This window comes from Melanerpes formicivorus, unplaced genomic scaffold (genome assembly GCF_026170545.1).
Source record: "Melanerpes formicivorus ecotype bairdi unplaced genomic scaffold, bMelFor1.0.p_v2 SCAF_16, whole genome shotgun sequence".
NCBI classification, from domain to species: Eukaryota; Metazoa; Chordata; class Aves; order Piciformes; family Picidae; genus Melanerpes; species Melanerpes formicivorus.
The window spans coordinates 7,346,340-7,370,576 of record NW_027142368.1 but is presented as its reverse complement, the minus strand read 5'-3'; the positions used below and the strand labels follow the sequence as shown (position 1 = coordinate 7,370,576).

General features: G+C 40.9%; 1 protein-coding gene across 8 annotated transcripts in view; it reads left to right on the top strand.

Moving 5' to 3' along the window:
• Nucleotides 1-5,532: 5,532 nt before the first annotated feature.
• TEAD1 (TEA domain transcription factor 1) overlaps nucleotides 5,533-24,237 on the top strand; it is a 153,695-nt gene continuing 134,990 nt past the window's right edge. For 3 of the 8 annotated variants that reach the window (XM_068147958.1, XM_068147956.1, XM_068147954.1), the window contains exons 1-2: nucleotides 5,535-5,814; nucleotides 6,487-6,639. The gene's annotated coding sequence lies outside the window, so the exon portion shown is untranslated. Of the gene's footprint in view, nucleotides 5,815-6,486; nucleotides 6,640-24,237 lie in introns of those variants that run through there. The other 5 variants (XM_068147953.1, XM_068147952.1, XM_068147961.1 and 2 more) reach the window with 3 other exon arrangements.

Genomic DNA, 24,237 nt, shown 5'->3' with positions numbered 1-24,237 from the left:
GGCTCCATGTCACCCCAGTGCCTGCTCATGCCTGCTCATGCCTAAAGTTGTTTTTAAACAGATAGGCCCAAATGCTGCACTGACTTACACCTTTTGCAGTCTCAGCAAAGTTAGTTGTGAAAGTGGAGTTTGTCTCATTGTAGAAGGAGTTGCTATCACCTACCACTTTCTCCAGTGGTGTATCTTCCATTTCACATGGTAAGATGGTGTAATGATCCCTGTGTGTGCTGCTGGCCTAGCAGGGAGCCAGGTCTGTGGGACCCCTTACATTTGAGGTGATGGTAAAGTGCCCACAGGCTAATTTGGAAGTGGCATTGTCACGGGGGGCAGAGGCAAGGCCTGCCCATGAAAGGACACAGCACAGCCTCTGTGCCTATGTCTCAGATGCCTGTGCTGGGACAAACTGTCACCTGCAGGGGTGTTTGTGTGTCCTCGATGACTGGGAAAGACCTACTTAGAAATCATTCATTTCGGAAAGAAGGAAGTCTGGACCCTGCCTCTCCCTGTAGAAGTCACCTGTGGAGTCATTTTGGTAAGATAAATGAATGCTTGTGGATGGCCTTGTGCAACAGATCTCACAGCAGATGCTGCTTTTAAGTGCTTTCAAATATTCCTTGGATGTAGATTTTGAGCATGATCCAAAGGAAGCCTCTAACGATACTTACGTAGTTAAAATAAACATTAAGGTGTCTTTTATTGTTACTGTTATTTTTATTACTGCTGTTATTTTTATTGCTATTGCTGTTACTATTGTTATTCAGTGTCTAGATAAGTACTATGATTTCCTAGAATAGTTACCCACCTAAAAAATGTTGAAATGAAAATAAATGAAGCACTTAGGAACCAAAGAGGATTCAAAATGCCTACACCAAACTTTCAGCATCTAAATACCATTTAAAATCCAGGCCAAGGTGGAGGGAAGGAATAAAATCTGGCATTTGTATATTATGCAGGCTGAGAAATGGTCAGAAATATGAAATTTTGATAAATAAAAGAAAATACAATCTTTGGGAATTTGAATGGGAAATAATTTCTCCTTTTTTTTTTTAACACAGCAGAAAATGATGGCAACAAAACCAAATTTGTAGTGCAAAGTATTTTTTAAAAAGCCCAACCACTCAAGTGGGTTTCACAGCAATTTATTTCAATCAGTGGTGCTAAGAATTATTGCTATCAGTAGAAGGAATAGCTGCTGTGCTTATATTATTTGCTCTAAATGAGGACAAGAGCCACAGCATTTTGATGCTAGTGATTGCATCAGTGGGAGAAATACAGAGCCCTGGACCCTGGTTGTGTAATTTTGAAAAGCTCTCAGTTCACCTTTAGAAATAAGCGATCAGAATTGCCTGAAATTATATATTTCCACTCTCTGTACTATTTTAACTCAGTTAGGCTCTGAGGCCATAGTTCATGTCCTGGCTCCCTCTCTACTCAATTATTGTAATTCATTATTAAGCTGTTATTTGTTTTCATACTTTATGCTGTCTGCTGCTTTACAAAGCTCAACAGCTAGATTTATAACATCTAGAACTCTGTTCCATTACATTACAGCTTCCCCACAGTATTTTTGTTTGCATGTTAAAAAACACATTGATTTGGGTGTGTAATTCTGTGCACACTACAACCCTAGTCTATATACTGCTTAGAAGCATTCCCTGAGATTAGCTGTTTTCCTAATTTGAACTGCAATCCAAACACAAAGTTTTAAAAGTCTTTCAGTGTTTGTAGCCAAAACGCAGTTTCTGAGCATTGGTGGGGTTGGAGGTTCAGTCCAAATCCAAAATGGGCTCTGCATCTAGAATTCACAAAGTGCATCTTGTCATCCTCCATCAGTACTCTCTAGGCAGATGAGAGTTTACTTACTCCTAAACTAGGAATTCTGTCAACCCTGTGTCTTTGAGTACAGTTTCATCTCGTGGAGTCTTAGAAGTGTCATGATTTTGGGTGGCTGGAGTGAAACATTTACATGTCCTGTACCTGGCTTAGCTAAAGGCAAAGAGGAATGGGAACAACAACTGTCTGCTAGACTCCCTAATTCCCCCTACTATCAGTGTCTGACAGAAAGTGAGGATGAGGAAAGGCAACATCAGTATCCACTAGCCTGTTAGTCCAGCCACTGCCTTCATGTGATGATAGGCTTCTTTGGAGGCCCAGTGGATGAAGGAAAGTACACTGGAGACACATGCACACACACACAACTTTCTCTGATGAATTGTCTGCCCTGTGTTTATTGATGAATGGCTTCTTCAGGCACGCAGGTGTGCCAAGAATTACAAAAGCTGAAAAAAATAAAGGGACACTGGGACAAGCCCAGACAGGCATTTCCTGGGGACAAATGCTTATCTCAGCTACAAAGGAGACAAGTGGGGAATATGGGAAAGTATACTGAGAAAGACAAAGAATGAGATTCAAGAGACAAACACCTATAAAAAGGCTTCAGGGAGAGAGTCTGGGGAAAGAGAAAAAAAACAGAGAAAAGATAAGGGAAAGTTACAGAAGTATTTGTAACTATAGAAGGAAGGCAGGAAGGCTAAAAAGAAAGTTGAAAAGGGGGGATAAAGATGGAGAAAAGGAAACCTACAGAAAAAATGATGGGGTAGAAAGAACAGCTGAAGGGAAAACAGCTGGAAGAGGAAGGGAGACTGCAGTTTATGAGATAAAAAAATAGGAGGTAGTAGAAACAGGAGACTGGATTGTGGTTTTTATATAGGAACCACTTTTGTCTCTCTCTTCCCAGTACACATTTTTTTTCCCCTGTCAGAAATTAATTTGGATTCCAGTTACGTATTTTTCAAAATGACTGCCAATATGGTGTGACATGGCATTCCATGGCATGACATGAGAGCCTACAGGATATATGAACCAGGAAAGATTGATACCTGATGAAATTTTCCTACCTCAGTCTTCAGAGGCTATTAGTTTTATCTGGAGCTCACTGGCCCACAGACCTGATGCTCACCTTGGCCTCAGTTTTGGTAGTTTAATTGATATAGTTGCCTGTGAGCAAGATAAGGTCAGGACAGAGCCTTGAGTTGGAACTCTGGGTTGTGGATGAACTTTTACATCGTGCTAATGGAAGACCTCCAATCTTCCCCAAGCATCTGTTTCTGAGTCCTCACTACCTATGAAGAACACTAACATATAAAGTTTCAGAACCTGACATATAATCAGAATTTTGTGAGCTTTCTCTACTGCCCTCAGTTAGCAGCAAAATGTGCAGGCATCAGGCAAATGTAATTATTCTTGAAAGAGTTATGAATAGCAAAAGAGCTACTGAAGTGTCTGTCTGGAGATACAGGCAAACAGTGACCACTTGGTTTGAGTTTGATTTATGCTCATCCACAAACACAGATGGAGAAACAACTCCCTTTCTTAGTTTTACACTAGAATAGCATAGTACTGCAAAAATTTCAGAGCTTTCATTTGTGAGAACTGCTGTAGGGAAGAAGCTGTCAAACTCTCTTTATTAATAGTCCAAAACTTTGCTGATTCCCCTCCACATCTACTGAGCTTTGATACCTTTTGGGCCCTGCACAGACACAGCAGTTAGAGTCAGTATTCTTGGTACTTTCTCTGCAAGCTTTATAGGAAAAAAAATTCCTCTTCACTTAAAGATGTTGCACATTTCTGTGAACATGCAGCGAGCATAGTGGAGTGAGTTTAAGTCCAATGAATTAAAAAATGTATGGAATAGGTGTTAGGAGGCAGGTGGTTTTTTTGTTTGGTTTTGTTTGTTTATTTATTTGGGTGGGTTTTTTTTTTCATTGGTTTGGTTTGGGGTTTTTTGATAATTTTTCTGTCCCAGCTTTGGAAAAGGGTTATAAACTTTGGGTACCTTCAAGGAACTGGCTTTTGTATGAGCATCTGCAAAGTGATAGAATGTTCCTAAGAGGGCAGGCACTTAGGTACTTACTAGGCAATATTACTAGAACTATTTGGAAAAGAAAAGGGGAAGGGAAAAGAAATTCTGTGTGTGTGAGGTGGTTCCTTGCAGCCTGCGCTGGGAGAAGAAATTTTTCAGCTAGTTTGGAATGATGAGGGGAAAACCCATCATATGTTCATTTTTGCATTCTCAAAATCCTGAGACCAACACCTGCTCAATGTTGTCTTCATTTGCTGTCAGTAATTGTCACATGGCTTTTCTGCAGGGCTGAGTTCTAGTAGAGTTCAGTAGAATTCAGTCAGTATCATTCACGTGAGCAGAGGGAACATTGCATCTTCTGCCTGCGCTGCCTGGGGCACACACTGTGCATGATCCACAACAGTGAAAAACAGTTGCAGCCTCTGTGTGAACTGCAACATGAGCTTTAGGCCACTCATTTTCAAAAGGCTCCTGGGTCAGTCACAGACTGAAATGCTGGCTACTATCAGCATGGCTGTCTCACAAGATCTGTGCTAGGAAAGCATTAGGATGAACACATTTCTGGTATTCAGAGAGACATGCTTGGCATCTTTTCTTAATGTCATACACAAGTAACGAACAGGGCTTTTTTTGTAAATTCCACCAGCATGCCATGAAGTTACATGGAACATGAGCATGTTAATGCTGTCTGATGACACCAACATGTGGTTCTTCTGAGGCTGTAATGTTATTTTCCTGACATCTCCAAAAGTGGTGCCCTGCTGGGCAGACTTTCAAAGGTGGATAGAAATGTACGTTTGCGCATCAGAATATGCTATTTATTCCACAAACAGGCATGGAGGTGTCCCGTTATCTGTTTTGCTTATGCAAATACAAATTTTCACAAGCACAACAGCTGTGCCTGCCCTGTGATTATTTTCATGAGGTAGCGGGTTGCTGATTGAAGGAGATGTGCCTTACGATAATGCTTGGGAAGCATTTCTGGGTGTTGGGTTATGCCAGTACAAGAAGGGTAAAGATAGTCTAATGGCATTTAGACTCAAAAGTAGAGTCATGCAAAACTTACATTATGAAATCTAAAGCTAGGTCCAGTTTTATGAGAAAGGTTGTATCTTGGGTTCAGGGTGGATACTGTGGATCCCTGGCATATGCTATGCCCATGTTTATTTGGGATGTGATGTGTAGCAAACCTTCCTGCCTCTGGGCTCTCCTGAGCCCCGGGCTGTTGTGGGCGGCCTTGCAGGCACTTTCCTACCTTTCCTAGGAACTGTCTTGGGTACGTTTGCTCAGGGTTCAGTGTTGCACATCAGGGTTGAACATGTGTTGGTCCTAGAAGAGCCTCCCTGTCCAACAGAGTCCAGAATGCAGCCAGCTTTTGTGGCCCACAGCAGACCTCTGTGGCCGCCCGGTACTTTGCAACTCCGTGACAAGGCTCTGCACACCTTGTTGCGGACCCCACCACACGGCAGGACAGGACAGCTGCCCACCAGGAAGGAAGCGGAGGGCACAGTGCCCCAAATCCCGCTCCGCTACTGCCGGGCCCCCTCCCGCGGGCTCCCCTATGAGGTCAGCGCGGCGCGGAGGCCCCGCCCGCCGCCCCGCCCGCCCGCGGCCGCAGGGGGCGGCGGGCCGCGCTCCGCCCCGCGGCCGCCCCGCTCCCGCGTTCATTTCATTCCTCCCCTCATTCCGCGCATTCCTCGCATCGCTGGCGCCGCGCAGCCCGGCCGGGAGCCCGGCCCGCCCCGCCGCCGGCCGGGCAGCAACTCATCCTCCGAGGGGCTCCGTCCGCCGGCCCGCGGCAACCTACTGCCGCGGTATAAATAGCCGAGAGACGGATTAAAAATAGGCGCGGGGCCATAAATAGCCAGGGGCGGCCCGGGGGCAGCGGGCGAAGTTTTGCCGTCGGAGCGCGGCGCGCTGGCGGTGCGCGGAGGGGGGGCCGCGGCGCGGAGGTAAGAGGGGGCCGCGGTGCGCACGCCGCGCCGCCGGCGCTTTGTGCACTGGGGCGGGGGGTTGTGTGTGGTGGTCGGTCCTCGCCGGGGGTCGGCCCGAGGGCTAGGTGGGTGGGGGGCCGGCGCCCCCCCGCAGGTGCTGGGGCAGGCGGGAGAGGGGCCGCGGCAGGGGGAGAAGTTGTTTCCCGCGGAGTTTGTGGCGCTGCGGGGCCGCGGCCGGAGCTGCAACAGGCGGCTGCTACCCGCCCCGCGCCGCTCCGCTCCCCCGCGCCGCCGCCGCTGCTCGCACTTAGTTGCCTGAGTCACGGCTCTGCGGCCGGGCGCGCACACGGGCGCGCGCACACACACACACAGAGGCACACACAGACACACACACAACACAAGCACACCGCACACACACGCGAGCGCGCACCGATTCTCGGCATTTTTCACATATTTTCCACGAGGAGCACGGAGTTCGGCGCGGCCCCAGGCTGGCCGCAGAGACTCGCAGCCCTCAGGAGCAGTTCCCGGCGGTGCGGGCTGCCGAGCGGCCCGGCCCGGCCCGGCCCGGCTCGGAGCTCTGCTCGGTGCGCTGCTCCGGGTTCTGCCTTCCTTCCCCCCTCCCTTTTATTTTCCTCTAAAAGATGAAAGAAGGAATGTCCTTTTTCGCTGCTTCTTCTCCTTCTCCAGAGCTGCTGCTGCTGCCGCTGCTGCTGGTTAATTGCACATTCAAGTGGAAAATTTTCGGGAGTCAGCAGAAACATTGTATCCAAAAAAGACAAAGTCGCAGTTACTACAGCACCGAGGAGTTTGTCCCTGGAAAACTTCCTTTCGGTAGGAACCGTAGGTGTTTGGGTTTTTTTTTTCTTTTTTCTTTATCCGAAACGTTTTAAAGAGATTTCTTCTACAGATGTCCTCGGCTCTGATGCGAGGCCGGTGGCAGCCTTTGTTCACAGAAGGAGCGTTTTCAAAGGAAGTACACTTCTGAGGGGGAGGGAAAAGTTCTACAGTACGGCTTTTGTAACCAAATTACAACAAAGCGGCCCCCTCCAAGCAGCTAGGCGAAAACAAGGAGGAGAAATCAAGCGAGAGGGGGAAAAATACCTCCGGTTTTGCCAAGTAAAAAAAGTTTGTGTTCCCACCTCAGCCGAGCATAATCCTAGTCAGGATTTTTCTCCTTTTGAAATCTGTTTTAAGTTGAATGGTGTTGCAGTGTAAAAATATTTATGAAACAATGAAATACCAGCCACCCACGTTTCTCGGGAGAGTAGTTAACTTATTAGAAACAAGTGCCTGCCTTTGATACGAAGAAATGAAAAGTGACCTCCAGAAGTGCTGGAAAGTTAGGGAGCAGTTGTGTCTTGTGCTGTCCGAATGTAAATGGCTCCCGGTGTTTTTTAACTGCTCGTCGTTGAGCACCATCTGGGAAAGAAAGGCCAAGAAACATCAGATTGCACTGGCATTTTCTGATGTAAAATAGTATATATAAGAAATGTAAGCTGAAATGGCAGACCTTCGGGGGGGGAAAAAAAAAAGTACCTATACAGCTGTAGTTCCAACAGAAGCATATTTGCTTTCCTTAAGTGCTGATAAAGTTTAGAAACACAATATTGTCAGTTAGCGGTTTTATAGAGATGTCCAACTTGGATAATGGCAAAGTTCGGAGCTCTGAGGATAAAATCCTGTTTAGCTGAAGGTTCAGTTATGTGGTACATCTAATATGGAAATCTCTGTGGGAATGCCTTTTACAGGAAAATTAATGTAAATAAGTGCTACCTGCAATTGAATATGAAAACAGAAATAATTATAATTACATTAGAACTTAATTTAAACTGATGTAGGGCTCTTCTTATAACCCTGGATTGGGAATGCGTGCCTGTAATGTATGATATATTCTGTCTCTATAAATAGTTGGGGAATACCATTACATGGATATTAGATTGTACTGATGGTAAGATGGTGCTATCAAACACGACACACACATTTATATTAAATTACTTCTGGGGATGGGAGTAAATCTTGCATGTTTGTTAGTGTGTGTGTGTATATTTGCACACACATATAAGCATACTTCATTTGGAAATAAAAATACAGGAATTAGTACTATGAATGTTCTCAAAATACAGAGTGAAAGATTTTGTATCTGGCTCACATTTTGAATGTGCAAGTTTAAAAGAACTCATCTATTTGAAATGGTTTTCAGTAAGGGCAAACTTTTTTGAGGTGAATTTTTCACCATCATGGTAAAATGTGTCTTCTGACACTGTACTTTTTTTTAATTAGGTCACAAGGCATTTTCTATACCAGTGAGAATAATTCTACATTTTTTTCAGCTGACCAAACAGAAATTTTGGATGTAAAGGCATTATTTCAATTTTTCTTCTCAGTAATCTCCAAATACCTTTGGAAAGTACTTTATTGCTAAACATGTTAGGTATGTTTTGAGCATCGGTTTTACATAAGTGCTTTGGTGCAGTAAATATTATTTAGCCTTTACATCAGGGGAGTGTAACAACAGCTCTGGAGATTCAAATTGAGGCTTTATATTCTGCACAGTTTCTTAGTGCTGAGTGGGATGTATGCGAGTAACGAAGCAGAAGAAAAATTTTGGTTTGACAGGAGTCTTAGTAAAGACAGCATTTACTTAAAGGAGTTTTAATTAAACAGCTAAAAAGAACAACAGAAACTTAATTATGAACTAGACCCACCGTGAATTTCCAGCTGAGAAATGATAGCATGTTGTGATATGTGGAGATGTGTTAGCATGTGTGTAACGTGTTTGGTGTAATTGGCAACTAGTGTTTTGTTGTTGTTGTTGCTGGACGATGTAGTGGTTTTGGATATCGTTAAAGTGGTTTTTAGGCTTTGTTTGTTCATGCCTGAAAAAGTTAAGCTTGGTAAAGTCACATGCAGAGGGGAAAAAAGATTTATTCCTTTCTTTTTTGAGCTGCCTGTGTAGATCATATGTGAGCAAACTTTCAAGATATGGTATAGGTAAAAGTGTAATAAAGACTGCTGGAGCTACACATAAATTCTGGTGTCTTAAAAAAAGTGGAAGGTAAAAATGTGTAATTTTGTGTTATGTTATAGCTGTCAGTTTTCAGTCTCTAAAGTAGGATGGTTACACTGTTGGTCTAGAAGTAAACTGATTTTATTGGAAGGTGCTTAAGACTGTTTCCAAAACAAAGATTTTGTGTACAATTCTGAGTGTGTCTGCTTGTGAAGTTACCATCAAACACTGTTTGGAGCACATGGTGCCTGAGTGCATATATACACATGCATACATCACTCTTTATCTAGTCTTTCTCTGTGATGTTAATATTAATGCTGTGTCTTTTCAGTCAGTTAAAAAAACCCTGTCTTTCTAAAGTGATCCCATTTGTTAAAGAAGAAAATGTTTGCTGGATCCAGTCCTTGCTCAGGGTAAAGTGACTGGGATGACTCATAGGAATAAACATTTGCTGGATCAAATGCTAAGATAGCATATGCTTTATGTACATGGGTAGTATGATATTTGATGTCTAAAGAAGGACATGGGTACTATTCTGTGTCTTGGATTAGAAACAATATAAAATTTGACATACAGGCTTTTTCAAGTTTTACTGTGGGCCTGTTGTTTGTCTAAAACTTGCAAGCAAATTTCTGTTAAAAGTTTGTCACTCGTTCAAATTTTGCGCTTATTCATGGCATGTGAAAATATGAGGTGAGGGGTGTCTTTTCAAAAGCTCAGATTAATTCCATCAGCTTCATGTGGCCTGTTGCTGTCTTCTGTTGGCTTTAATAAGGGTGCAAATTGGCCGTTTAAAAATTATTTTCAAATCCCCAGTTGAGCAGAGGGCCTACTTTTGCATGAGAGAAATAGTCATTACTTATTTCTGGCATTTGAGATTTAATTACTGTTTTGTCACCGTGCTGCACTTCGCCATTAGTGCTTGCCTCAAGTAGGAATGCTTTGTATTCCTAAACTGCAGTCATTTACTATTAAAATAAATAAATAAATAGAGTCCTAGAACATGCAAGAGGTAAATCATCTCCCTGAAAGAAATGGCTGTTAGAGGTTTTGTGGCAGTTTATGCAAGTACTGAATAATTGGAATTGTATCCCGTAATATATATGAAGGGATTCAGGGCGTTATTTACTGTAAAGCCAACTGACTCCAAGCCACACTGAAGACAACATTTTTAGAAGAAAAATCTCTGCAATAAATTCCCACTTTATGACTATATCTTGGTCTCTGTTCTTGCACAAAACTCCTTTTGACTTTTGCAAGTGGAACAAGGATGGAATAATATTTCCTGGAATAACTTTGTGTTTGGTTGTACTGATTGCTCGTTTCCAAAACGTAAGACAGGGAAAAATTGCAGACTTCAGTCTTTCGAGGCGCCAACTTCAAATCTGCTTCTCAGATTTGTCACATAACATTCAGCTAGTTTTCTAATTTAATGCCCTGAGCCTCTCTTGGGTCTGTACAAAATCATGATCCCACTGCAATTGTGAATTTTATCTTTTTACTGGTAAAGCCAAAATTTCTATGTTGATGGAGATTCAGCAACTTTTGTAGTATATCAGGTTATTCAAGTTCCACCTGAACTGTATAGATTGTAAAATACAGAGACTGAAGAAGTGGAGGAAAGACAATGAGCCTGTGTCAAAATCTGGCTCCTAAGAAATAATTTGAGCTACTCTACACAGGAAGTCTATGAATGTCTCAGAGTAACCCATCATGTGCTACATGCCCTTATTTGTCAGATGATTTTTTTTTGTTGCATGTATGTTAAGAATGTCATGAAAATACGCAGCGTGTGTAACGGGTTTATAGCTGCTTGCCTGGCTGGTGTGGGGCTTCACCACCATTGCCTAGTCCTTTCAGCTTGTGCCTAGGTTCATCGGAGGCAGCCCTTTTTAGTTTGGCTACTGTCCAGTTGAAGGTATCACCTACAACTTTTTGTTCTTTGTCTCCGAGTCATTGTTTACTGGAACAACGTGATTATTCCCTTTGCATCCTGTTGTACCTTTCCAAATGGCCTTCTTAGATTTCTAGCTCTTATTAACTCTTCACTAAACTTTTGAATTGGTGACAGCCTGTGTGGCAGCACAAGCATAGGAGCGAAAATACAAGTTTATTTGCTAGCAGATCAGAAGGTAGAATGTGAAATCTGTGTGCTGGAGAGGGGGAAGGGAATGAAAGTTTAGGATTATGTGTAAAACTATTAAAATGCTATTGACTGGGAATCTAAAACAATGACGAGTGCTGTTGTTTTTACAGATACATGAACTGAAAACTGCTGCTAATGATGGGAAATGTTAATTATGTGAGAACATATTGAACTTATATTCTCTGGCATGAACTTTTTTTAAATGCATCAACTGTGCTGCCTTTTATGCACACAGCTTTCTAATTATCATAATTCGGTACAGCTCTGGCTTTTGGAAAGAGTTCAAGTGCAATCTCAACTTAACATGAAAGGAGAGTATTTTTTTTTTTCTGTTGTTGTATTTTTATTTTTTTTTTTAAACTAAGAATGTTCAAGAACCATTTGAAAAGATAATCTGAAATTGCTACATACTTAGCTGGGCATAAATCAGAAAATAAATAAATTCCCTGTGACTACCTATCGAAGCAGCACAGATTATTAGAACAGAAAGTTATCTGTTTCTCTCATTATGTCTTTCACACTCCTACAGAACCCAACTGAAAGCACATTTTCATAACTGAATACCATGGACATCTCTACTGTATGTCAATTGACAATAGTTTTTATTTTTTCACTAGAGTGCATTACCATGTTAAAAGATTTTCTTTTTTTTTTCCTTCCACCTCAAAACAGTATGAAAGTAGCAAAGATGATTTAATTTTCTGAAAGAAAGCAGTAAGCCAACTTCTGTGATGCCTTTCTTTTTTTTCTTATACTACGCAATTGTGTTTCTGTAACATACTAAAGCCCCGTTATGAATCTTCCTTATTGGTCAGTATTCACACCTTGTCTTTGTGGAGCTTGAAAGTATATGTACCATGTCTTACTAAAGATTTCAACAGTCTTGTAGATTTAGATTATTGTGTGATTGTTTTTTCCCCCCCCAATGAGAGCTAAATTTCATTTGCACTTGAATTATCCTTTCACAGATTTTTTTCTCTTTTTTTAAAAAAATCACTTTCTTTTGGGTGATCAAATTGTTAGTTTCCACCTCCCCCATTTTACTCAGAGTCTAGCTGCGAAAGAGTCAGATTTATTTTTTTCATACTTGTCTTTTCCTTTGCTACAGTACATGCTACGTTTCTAAAATGCAAAGAAAGCCCCAGTGAAACAAAATGACTTCATTTGAGCTGGCACTTAAGAGCAGAATTCACTTCCATAGTGCTGAAATAAAAGAAGCCAAGTGTTTTAAATAGCCACTCCCCTAGGCCAGAGTGTTTTTAGAAAAGCTCATTGTCTAGATTTGAGCTGTAGCAGTATGCCTGCCTCTGTTAAATCTCCTGATCCAGACAGCTCGATTTCTAAAGTTGACATCTGGTTTACTCTTTGTTCACCTGTTTAAAAAAAAAAATGCAAATAGGCGAGTGTGCCATTGCCCTAGAGCCCTGCAAAAAATAAAAATGCTGTTGACAGTTTGTCAAATACTGCTTCCAGTCGAAGACTGCAGTGGCCTATTGTTATGCCAGCAACAGGCAACAGAAGTTGTGGCACCATATGGCTAGTATATGCTTCAGATAAGCTATCTGTTAATTTAGCTTATCAGTAGCATTTTGATATGCTTCATGTTTGAATCACCAACCAGTATGGCCTTGGGTATTTCTGGTGCCAGATTATTCCTTAACATTATAGACATCACAGTTATTCCCTTGGTGGAATCTCTTGCCATTCATTCACCTCACGGTGCTGTGAACAATGGTGCTTATTTTTGGAATTAGCTGGTGTGGTTTTCTACATGGTTGTCTTTCTGTTGGGAGATTATCATTCAGGAATGACATTTCAGTTTTGAGAGGAGAAAATGTCAGAACAGACTTTGGAAGAAAAAGTAAATTCATAAAGGTTCAGTGGATTAAAGCCTCTCTTACGTGTATCTCAAATTAAAAAATAAACCAGGTTTGGAGACAATTAATGGAAGAAAGGAAATTCTATTTGTATTTAATTCACCAACACCATGCATACACAATTTTGTCCTAAAACTGCTTTACAGTTTAAAAGGCAAAACTGTCAACAGTTTCATTTTCCACATCCCTGATTTTAGTTTTATTCTTAAAAAAACCCAACCCAAACCTTTGAAACCAATCACCTCCCCGTATTTGCTGTCAGCTGATCTTTAAAGTTATTTATTTCTGCTTTTTCTACAATCAACTGAAAGCCTTGTACAAGACTTCCAAGAGTCAGTGGAGGTTCTTTCATCTTCCCCCTACCCCTACTTTGCTTTGGCTGTAATTATTTTCTTGCCAAAAAAGTCTGAAACCATAAATACAGTCTCCCATTCAATCCTGCAGTGATGTCCTTAGGGTTGCATCTGTCTGCATTGCTCTCTGACCTTGCAGCACATTCCTCTGTGTCTTCTGCCCTACAGGCTGTGTCTTGCTGTTCCTTATAGGGCACTGCATCTGTCTCTGGTTGCCTGGACCTTTTTCCTTGGGTATGCATTTACTTTTCTTGGCCAGCACTTGATAAAGGTCTCTTATTTGGATCCTGGTGGCTTTTTGTTTCCCTCCATTTGTTATCCACCTTGCCAGGTACTCTTTATCCTCTCTCTTCTGCTGCTGCACTCAGATGTGATCTTTCTATTGGGTCTCTTTGCCCATCCTGACTACCTTACTGCTTCCACTCTTTCCTTGCCCCAGCCATTGAAAAGAAAGGATCACTTGTGCTTGGACAATGTCTTTTGTGTCCGGGGTCCACATCAACCAATAAAAGCGACTAGATTCTCTCTCAAATGTATAATCATCTTCTAAATTTGTTTGCTGACACTACTTCTTTAGTAGTGAAAGGAAGCCAAAGAGAAGAAAAATTTTCTCCAATCCCTTTGGAGCACAGAAATATGGTTGTGAAAGAGTGGCTGTTCTTTAGTATCCATTGAAGTCCACCCAGCTGAACTGCATGGAAGAAGCAGGAGCTGGCAGAGGCCAACCTGGCAGGCAGTGAACAGTTTGGTGGTCACTTAAAATTTTAAATGTTTTAAACTTGGACTTAGAGTTTAGATCCATGTTGTGGCTCATGCAGTTGGATGTTAATAGTATTTTTTTGTCTTCTGGCTCATTGGGGTTTAGACCTGTGATTTCTCATCCTCTTGTGATTAGGGGGAAGGTAAGCAAGGAGGCTGGGAAAGAGAGTTTCTGAGACTTCCAGTTCTCTCTGAGGCATCTGTGCATCTTTCCTAAATGTAATTTTTAAGTGCTTAACTGGCAATTTTCAGTCCACTAATGTGTCTAGTTATCACCCATAATGAGTCTGGTTGTCCTTGGACTGATGGGTCCATTAAAACATAACAAATCTTTGTTTATTTAGTACAGTAAGATGCATCTTTCACTTGCTTGTGGGGTTTGGTTTTGGTTTGTTGTTGGTTTGTTTTTGTTTGGTGTCTGGTTTTTTGTGTTGGTTGGTTGGTTTTTTGATCAGAGACTATGAACTTTTAGTTGACTTTATCTGCTTGATGTGGCTTTACTGGTGTTTCATTGGTTCCAGCCATTGTTCTGTGATAGGAAATCTGAATGTGCCTTTTCCTCTTTAAATTGACTCTTACTTAGGCATAGTAATTTCTTGTTCAGTTTCTTGGCATATTTACTGTGTGGTTACTGACCAGTTGTAGATAAGCAGTTGAAGGGCACATTTGAAAGACAGTTTTAAAATATGCAGATTCCTGTATACCACTTCACTTTAGCCTTTAGCTTTAGTTGTTTTGGTTGCTTTTGGATTTTCTGGTGGTGAAACAATGACCCATCAATAACTTTATCTTCCAAAATCTGTGGAAACAATACAAAGAAGTCTGAAGGGTAGTAGAATTATCATAGTTCTTGGTTGCTTGGAAAATTAACTAATATTCTGGCCTCTGAGATTTTGGAAACAAATTAAATAACCCTTTTTTAGGTAGAAAGCTCCTTTTAATGGTTCTTCTGTACTAAGGAAAGTACAGTATTGTAGGTTATTTATTTCTGGGCATGCAGTACAGGGTGAAGAGCCTGCAATTCAGCTAGCAATGCCTCTGTGCCCTGAGGTAAACTCTATTTCACAAAGGGAATTTTGATTATGGTCTACTGCTCTGTAGCATAGTGGAGGCTTCAAGAGGCAAGTGGTAAATGCTACCAAAGAAAAGCTGGATTGGAGCCACTGACGTCATCTAAGTAAATCTGCTGTAGGACTATAGCCATAAAATGACTGCCAGCCACTGAGCGCACTTTGGCCGTTTCTTGTCAACTGTTTTAACTGCTGGATTTTTTTTTCCCTTTTTTTTTTTCCCTTTCTCCTCCAAGCAACATGCATTTAGTTTTCCTTTTTACCCCCCATGTGCTAGTTTTGCACATGGTGAGATACAGAAATGCTAACTCTCCCTTCCCTCCCTGCAGCACTGCACATAGCATATGAGTAGCTGCAGCTTGCAGTTCAGAAATTAAAAAGTAAACCAGTACTTTTCCATACAGGAGCCTAACAGAATCAAGCTTCCATCACAAGCTATTTTCTAGGTGCAAGAGCCTGGTAGTTCAAGTTACAGCATACTGATGAGATTTGTGTTGTGAGCAAAAAAAACCCATTTTGATGCACTGGAGGACATGCTTCCCTCTAGAAGAACTAAACATGTAAAAGTGACTGGTTTTGAATTCTGAATTATCACAAAATGCATGTGTGTGTGTGAGTGCATATGATCCAGTGCTAGTCATAGCTTTAAGATTGACCTCTGCCGCTCCAGTGATTCCTGAAACAAAACTTTCTTACTGTTTCAAACACCCGAATACATCGTTACCAGCTGATCTTTTGATTATACCTCATGTATTAACAATAGTATCTCTTGGAGTCATTGATTAGTATGCAGCAGTAGATATAAGGGTACCTAAAGCTGCTTCTAAAAATGCAATTTATATACCACCTGTCCTGCACTTGAATTTCAGCTGTGTCAGAACAGCAACAGAAGTACTCAGGTTTTTGACAGTGGATTTTGAATTAATTGTCAACATTATCTTGGATTTCCAGGAAGCTTAGCATACTACTTATTTCTTTTTTTTTTTCTTTAAACAGAGTGCATTGTAAAATGTATTTGTAATTATTAGCCAGTGTGTCTCATGACAATACTTGTTTACTTGATTTATGTACCTTTTTCTTTCTAAACTTTAAAACAAAAAGTTAAGCATTGCTGGTTTTGAAGTTTAAGTCTTATGATCAGAAATATATTAAAACCAGTATCTTATCCATGAATCATTAGATGAGTCAGTTCCTGAAACCACTACAAGCCTCACAGTTCTTGGCTACGACTGAAAGCAGGAAATCCAGGCTTCAATAACTTCCTTTCCCAGTACTGGCTATAGCAGTGTTAGTGGTTAGTATATGCTGCTCTTGTAAGCAATAGGAAGATGTATGTCTGAGGAACAAAGGCATTCAAGTCAATTTGCTGAAACTGTTTATAATTTGTGGTCTTGATTTGAATGTCAGGATATATTGGCATATACTACATTCTGTGCTGCAGTACATTTTCCAGCAGTGATATTCAGACTATGGAAGAGGGAACACATTATGGTACAATTGTTGGACAAAACCCATCTAATCAGTTTACCAGAAAATGGGAAGATATTTTAGTGATATCATCCAACTCCTGAGGAGTAATGGGACCAAGAGCTGAACACAGAGGAGTAAATTTAAAATGTTTATTAGCAGTTACTTTGTTTTATACTTGTGCAGCAAACTATTTTTATTCTGTTTCAGTGCTCCAAAAAGGCCTTGAAAAAAACCCAACCCAAACTTGGAACTTGTAAAATCAAAACACAGGAATTGTTTTTCAGTCTGCCTGTTTTTTTTTTTTTTTGGTAAGGAAGACTGTTTGCCTCCTCATAATCAAGGACACATTGATTATCACTATGTCAGTGGAGCATTGTTTGCTGCAAAATCTGTCTCTTGAAATGTGGAGTGCCTCTACACTACAACAGTCTGTGTGATGAGAACATGCACTATCTACTTTTTTTGAGCTAACTGGGACAGATTGAGATTTGGTACAAGGTTGATCTTAATATGTTTACACCTGAAACTATTCAACCTTAAATCTTAAACACTATGAAAAATAGTTTGATATCTTGTACCTATTACTTGGTTAATTCAACTCTCTAATTAATTAGCAACACATAAAAGCCAAACCTACCTTATTTAATTACTCTTTTTGTTCTTCCCTCCAAAAAAAGTGGGAAAAACATAAGTATTGAGAGCAATTGTCCTGGTTTTAACTCAGCTGGCAGCTGAGTCCTGGCAGTCCAGTTACGACAGAGGGGTTTTCTTCTTTTTCTCCATCCCATTCCCACTCCCCTCTGGGTGGCTGAGGAGGGAAAGCCAAAATGTCAGTTGAGAAAAGGACAATTTACTACTCTATTGCAGAGATACACAAAGGGAAACAGAAAAACCCAACTCTCCCCCAGAAAACCAGAGCTGACACAGGTGATTCCATACCAGTGTCCAGTGTGGCACTTCCATGAGTCATGTGTTCTTCAGGCAGTATGGAAGAGGATTGGGTTGGGCAGAAAGGAAAGAACACAGATTGCCTTGAAGGCAGCTGAATGCTGAGATCCTTTTCATGTGGAGACCCACGTGACTTTTCCTGCCTCTTCTCTTTCTGTGCAACAACATGCCCATAGGAAAGACCCAGAGAGGAATGATCCCTTGCTCAGACAATGGCATTGGAGCCTTTGAGGGAATGTTGAGTTATGAGTGAGGGTGCCCTTGAAGGAAAGGATAACACTCTTCTGGTTGACAGGCTTGCATCAGCACAGATTTCATGGACACTTTTCCAATGGCCCATGCCAGCTCTCTTTTCCCCCACAGTAAGGCTGGTAGCACCCATCCAGGGACAGGCTACTGAATGTGTTGTCATAATGGAGCTACACCTGAGGTGCATTGCTGGGGCTTTCAGCCCAGTGGTGAGCGCACAAGCAAACTACTTTGTTCATTGGGAGGGATTGACACTTCTTTTAGAATACTTAATGGGATGCTATTGAACCATGGTTTAGTAGTGACAGGTTGGACTTTATGATTTTTGAGGTCTTTTCCAACCTTATTGATTCTATGATTCTGTGGAGATGCAGATAGTACTTAAAAAATAAAAACATAGTAACTGGTCCACAACTGCAATTCTCACAGCACCAGCTCCTCTAGTAGAGGAAGTTTGTAGAGATATATGTGGTTTTTATACTAAATTTCTCCAAGTACCTGCTGATCTACTTCTGAAGACAACTTGGTGTCAGGTGAAGGAGCTCAGTAAGGAGTCATGTCCCAGACAAGCAGAGATCTATGCCATCAAGCTTGTCCAGAGCATCATGCAAGCCAAGTGGCTTGGGTTTAGCAGAGTGCAGCTATGCAAGCAGCAAGAATGTTTTGGAGGCAAGCTAGCTTGCCTCATCCTTCCTTCTCTGTCACATTTTAAGTAAAAGGACCAGCCTTTGTAAGGAGGGCTAGATGCTTATGTCCAGGAAGGAGGCTCCTGAGGAGGCAAGAATTCTTTCTTCCTTTCTCCTTCCTGTAGTAGTGCTTTATTCACAGATGCTGTTCTAGAGTACCAGCTGTTTGTGTATGTAGGAAAAGAATCCCACTCAGGTATGTCCCCTCTACTATGGGGAGCCAGATGCTGATGCTTTAGGGGTTGCAGCATTTAGTATCATTCCACCTATTGTGGCTTTAACTTGCTGCATTATAATTAACTTATAATAACAATAATTACAATAATTAACTTAGTGAAATAACAAGTATGTTCTTCATGCCGTTTCTGCATCCTGCTTTTGGTACAGAGATCTTTCTTCTTTCTTGCTTTCTGTTTAAAGGAAAATGTAAGCACTTTAGCAGTGGAGAATAGCAGTGAATTTTCAGAAGATCAAAGCATACATAAAAGGCATTGTTCATGTTTGTGACCTTATGAAGTGCAATTTTGTATTAATTAATGCTAAACAACTGATTGTTTAAGAACAAAAGCCAAATCTTCAAGTGGTATAAGCATCTGAAAGTTTAGAAGCAGGTAATAGTTATGCTTGATTTCATTTATTTCACTTGCAAAGAGATGTAAATGATTTGGTATTGTTTTCCTAGCTGAACAGTCCTGAATATGGGAATTGTAATGCATAAGATCTGGAGATACATTTTGATCAAGTTCATGCACTTTAAATGTGTACGAACAGGACATCTTTGTGTTACCATCGATCAGAGGCATGTCCTGTTGCTCTAATGTGGATTTTGGTTTGGGATTAGAGGCCTGGGGCTTTGAATTGCTTGCTGTCTGTAGACCAAGTCATCAGTGGCTAGTGATTGATTCATTAATTAAAATCAATTTAAATGGATTTGTAAGCCTCATGTAACAGATTATCTTATTAACAGCATGAGAAAGACACTGTGATCTGCAAGGAATGTGTTGCTTTAGACAAAATATAGCCTGATTTTTATGGGGGAATTTAATGAATTGCTCTCGTTGTAAGTGATCTATGCAAATGATGGAGCCTTGCTTAAATCCTCCATTGAGTGGACTCTTCCTGTTGAACATGGCTTTAATTTATATATTTTTGTGAGCTTCCTCCAAAAGACTTGACTTTAATCTTACTCTGTGTGCACATGCGTGTGTGCATTTGTGTACATATTTGTGGTCACAGACATAGTAAGTATTGTCAATCTTCTGATACAGTCTGATCTTGGAAGTTCATGATTTATTTTCTGTAACATCTTTTACACCCCCTTTAATAATATCCCCAACAAGAAAAATAAGGTTCTAAATTACTGAAAACATAATGACAGAAAGAACATTTAATACTGTTTAATCCATGCTCTGCCTGTTCAGCAGCACTGTCTGGAGGGGAGACACTTTGAACAGCTGGAGGGGCCATACAGGCAGAAGGGAGTTCTGGCAGGAGTGAAAGTGTTGAAGAGATGGCAATAAAAGCTTTCCTGGCTTGGGGAGGAGAGGCTTGCCTGTCATCTTTGCACTCATTCTGTAACTTCTTTTAACATCAAGCTATATAGCAGGCCATTCCAGGCACCTGTATATAATATTATGCTCTGTGATCAGGCTTCAATAATGTCTAAGCCAAGGTATGAACAAAATCAATGGGAATTTTGATTTGGTTTCAAACAGAGCAGTGTTATTGCCTCCAAATCATAGCCTTGCCCACAACTTCAGTAATCTCTATACTCTCCAGTCTTAATTTGTAATGCATGCTCCTGCAGGAAATGAGATTTTAAATGGTGCAAGCTATGTTGCAGCATCACTTTATGTATATATTTTGACTTTGGAGCATGGGTGAGCCACCTCACTGTTCATGTTGGCATGTTGTGAGCACAGTGTCTACTACTGGCTGTAGTAAGAAATTTGGAGGATGACTCAGAAGTGCAGGGGGATAGTGCAGACAACTTAAACAGCCACTCTTGGGGCTCCTCAGTGCTCATATGTGCCTTCCAAAGGCTGTTGCCACCTGCTGCCCCATTTGTTTTCCTTCCCTGCGTCTGTGGCTGGTACAGAGGCATTAGTGTAGTTGTGTCCTGCATGGTTACTTTGGTCTGGGAAAGTGGAAGCTATTTCTTCCTGGACATTGCCCTCGATTTGAAATAGAAAGTCCTCTTGCCCTGAATTACATTCTGTTTTGGCATAGACATTGCCCTGAATTATATTAGCATGGCAATTTGAAACTTAAATAGCCTTAAAGTAATTATTTTGTGAACCCTTTGGTTTGGTAAAGGAACAAGGGGACTCTTGAACTTAGAATAAATGTCCTGAGTGATAGCATTTCCTTAATAACAAAGAGACAAGAGTAAGGCAGGACATAAAGAGGATGTAGCCCCCTCAAAGTGGCAAACTTGCAGAGTAGTAACTCCAAGGTAGGAGACAAAGGCCATGACAGCTAGCCCTCTCTTCTAGTACTGAATAGTATACAGAATGCCCTTCCTTCAGCTGCTTCATGTTACATATCCAATTCCTCAGTTGCAGAACCACAGTTTCAATTAATTGACTTTCTACAGCTGAATTTCTACCATAGGGTTCTGGCTAAAAGGAAAAGGACATTGGTGAATAGCTTTTAAATAGCACACTGCGTAACGCTGCCATTATGACTTCAGGGAATAGTTTCCATTCCGCATTTGTCTATAATGTGAATCTTGGTAACATTTGTCTTGTATTAAGGCCGCAGTATTTTTTTCCTGTGTGTGTTGCAAACCTTGTGAAATGTTTTTTATTCTTGCAAATTATAAATAGTTCTGTTGGCTCAACTATCCCTTTTGTAAGCACATGGGTTTTTTATAAGAAGGCACAGTTATAGGGCAGTGCTGTACGAAAGGCAGTTGAGTTTGTACGATAATAAAATTTCCATGGTGTTCTATAAAGGTCAGTGGTATGCAATTAATTGCTGCACTGATGATGGGTGCTGGATAGGAAGTGTTGCTGCCGCATACACTAACTATCATAATTAAGCTCAGGGGTTACTATTAAAAGCATGGAAAACACACGTCTGTCACTAGCAGAATTTGTGCCGATGCTTGTTTTAACAGTACGATGTTAAATGTAGTTTAGTGCCTTAATGTTACTCTTGCAGTTTATAGATTGCATTTTCAAGGAGAGTGTCTGTTCTGAAGCTGGGATATTACTGTCCAAATTAAGAGAACTGCGTATTTAGTTTGTTGCTCACTTTGTGGTGCTTGGTAAGCCAGTCTACTAAAGAAAGATTTTCTCCGTATATTCAGCTTTGCTGAATAAGGAGGAACGTGTATTTGAAAGGTGCCTGATACAACTGCACCTGCAAACTTTTTCAGGCTCAGCAAGGTACTTTCATTCTACTTAAGAGTATTCAGAAAAATTATAAGAGACAGTCAAAAGTTAATGCTTATTTTTCCCCTTTTCACAGCACAATCCTGTGAGTGCAGCCTACCAGATCCCATTATATTTAATTCTGCTGCCTTGCCATGATGCGACTTAGACAACTGGAAAATATTTAAAATACACTGTGGTGTAGGTTCCAGTGCATGAAAGTCTTGTAGCAGGCTTGTTATGGTGTGATGCAAACAAGGCATAATTGAGAGAAGCACAGAATGAATATTCTGCTGGAGTAGGCCAGACTGAATAAAAAATGTCATAACTGTGAAGACTGGGGGGGAGAATTTGGCTCCAAAGGAGTCAAAGTCTTAAATGAATAGAGTCTTTTCCACATTCACACCTTTACTCATGCAGTCTTTTATAGCAGCTCTCATTCACTGGCAAACAGAGTAAAGAAATTAAGGAAACTCAGATTAATATTTGTCAGTTCCATGTCTCTCCCCAATTTTAACCAAGTATGAGTTACTTGAACTCATATCCCTCCTTAAGACAAACTGACAAAGATGGTAATTGTTCTTGTTTCTCTTCTAATTTTACATGTGCACATTTTATGGGAGGATTGATTTTTACTAATATAAAAAGACCAGTTGGCCTTGATTTAGCCCATCTTTGTAAAAGGCAGGGCTTGGAAATAGCAGAATGGTTCCCCATGGAATGCTGTTGCTGTTGAAGGCACTGAAATGTGTTGTGAATCCCTGCAGCTAAGTGCTGTGGGAAATCGTGAATTAACGTTTCAACATAGGATGCAGAAGTGCTCATAGATTCAGTGGAATAGAGACTTTTGAAGTGCTGTTTTAGAAAATTTACCATTCCCCTTGAGGGTTAAGCTTCAGTAGATAAAATTGCTGTAGATTTGAAATAAACAGCATAAAAATATTTTGCAACATATTTCTAACTGTATATATAGTGAGGGTATACTAATTGTAGCCACCCCATGTTTAAAGTCATTGGGTTAGAACTCTTCTAATCTGGTGCTTTTGACATGCCTGGGGATTTTTTTCCTGCTTCTGGGAAGAAAGGTGAACATATGATTAAGGGACAAGACAGGGGCAGAGATTTACGTTTGGTTTCTGGGGCAGAGTTGAGTGAGGAAGCTGAGAGAAGTGTTCCTTGCTCATGTTACTAGAGCTGGGGCAGCTGGGGAAAAAAAAAATAGAGAAAAAACATCCCGTTGCATTGAGTGCATGATTCCTTTTATATACCTTTGTGGAAAGTGCTGCCAGTATAAGTGATTGTGTCAGAGACAGATTTCCCTGCTTTGCTTTACACAATTTTCCGTAATTGGCTTGGAGCGGTGAGATTGAGTGTAATTAAGTCTCATAATTAATTAATATGAGAAAGCCTATGCAAAAGCAGAATAAGTATTTCAGATTTCATGATTTGTTCCCCTCTGTAAAATTGGAGTAATAATACCTTGTTACTTAATGCTGTAAGCAATAATTGGGTAATAGTTATAAAGTGCTTTATTATGAAAATGCATGAAAGGACCATTTTTAAGCAGTGCAACTGATGCATAGTTCTTGGTACTTGCTGAAAAGCTGGTTTTCTTCTGAAGTAACATGCTGAAGCTAGTGTATCTCAGGACCTGAAGAAACACTACATTAGTATTTCAGGCTGTTCTCAGAATGATCACAAGGTTTTGAGATATTCTTGCTCAGAATTTTGGGTTTGGTTGGGTTTGGTGGTGTGTGCGCTTTGTGGTTTGTTTTTTGTTTGTCTGTTTCTTTTAAATTCACATAGTAATTTAAAAAAATCCTTACTTAGAAGTGTAATAACAATTTATTGTTATTATTACACTAACAGTCACCAAACAGGAAAAACAATCAGATACATAATTTAAGACATAAAGTCTCCAAGCATGTTTTATGGTGAACTGTTAAGAGACTTGCTTTCTTAGCATACAGCAATTCCAGATCCATGAGGATAAGGCAAGTTGCAGAGCTCCCTGTATCCCATTCTGAGAATGAGCTGCCAGCAGCTTTTCTTCTTTTGCACTTGTAAAATGGAGTACAGGTACTGACCTTGAGCATTCACTCCACCAATCAGATGCTGAATGTAAACTGAGGGCAGCCTGCAAATAACTGCCTAGAAGCCTTTGTGGAGGAAAGTTCACCTGCACTGCCTGTTTGACATGTTTACAGGTGAACAAAATAAGTCAAAACCAGCTGTCCTGATGGCACTGAGGACAGCAAGCAGAGGTCAATAGGTCTCTGCTGGCTAGTGTGTTTCTGGGAATAATGCTTGTACTAGGGATGGGCTGTGAAAAAGCTTGTTCTGATTGCTCCCTGGAAAGGTTCTGAATGCCATGAAACTGGGCCAGAACAGTCAGAACTGATGCTATTCAGTGAAACAGCAAATGATGTGGTTGCTGAGCCAAGCAAAGGCAAGTGGTTCAAAGCCATGTACAGACCATACCTCTATCAGCTCTCT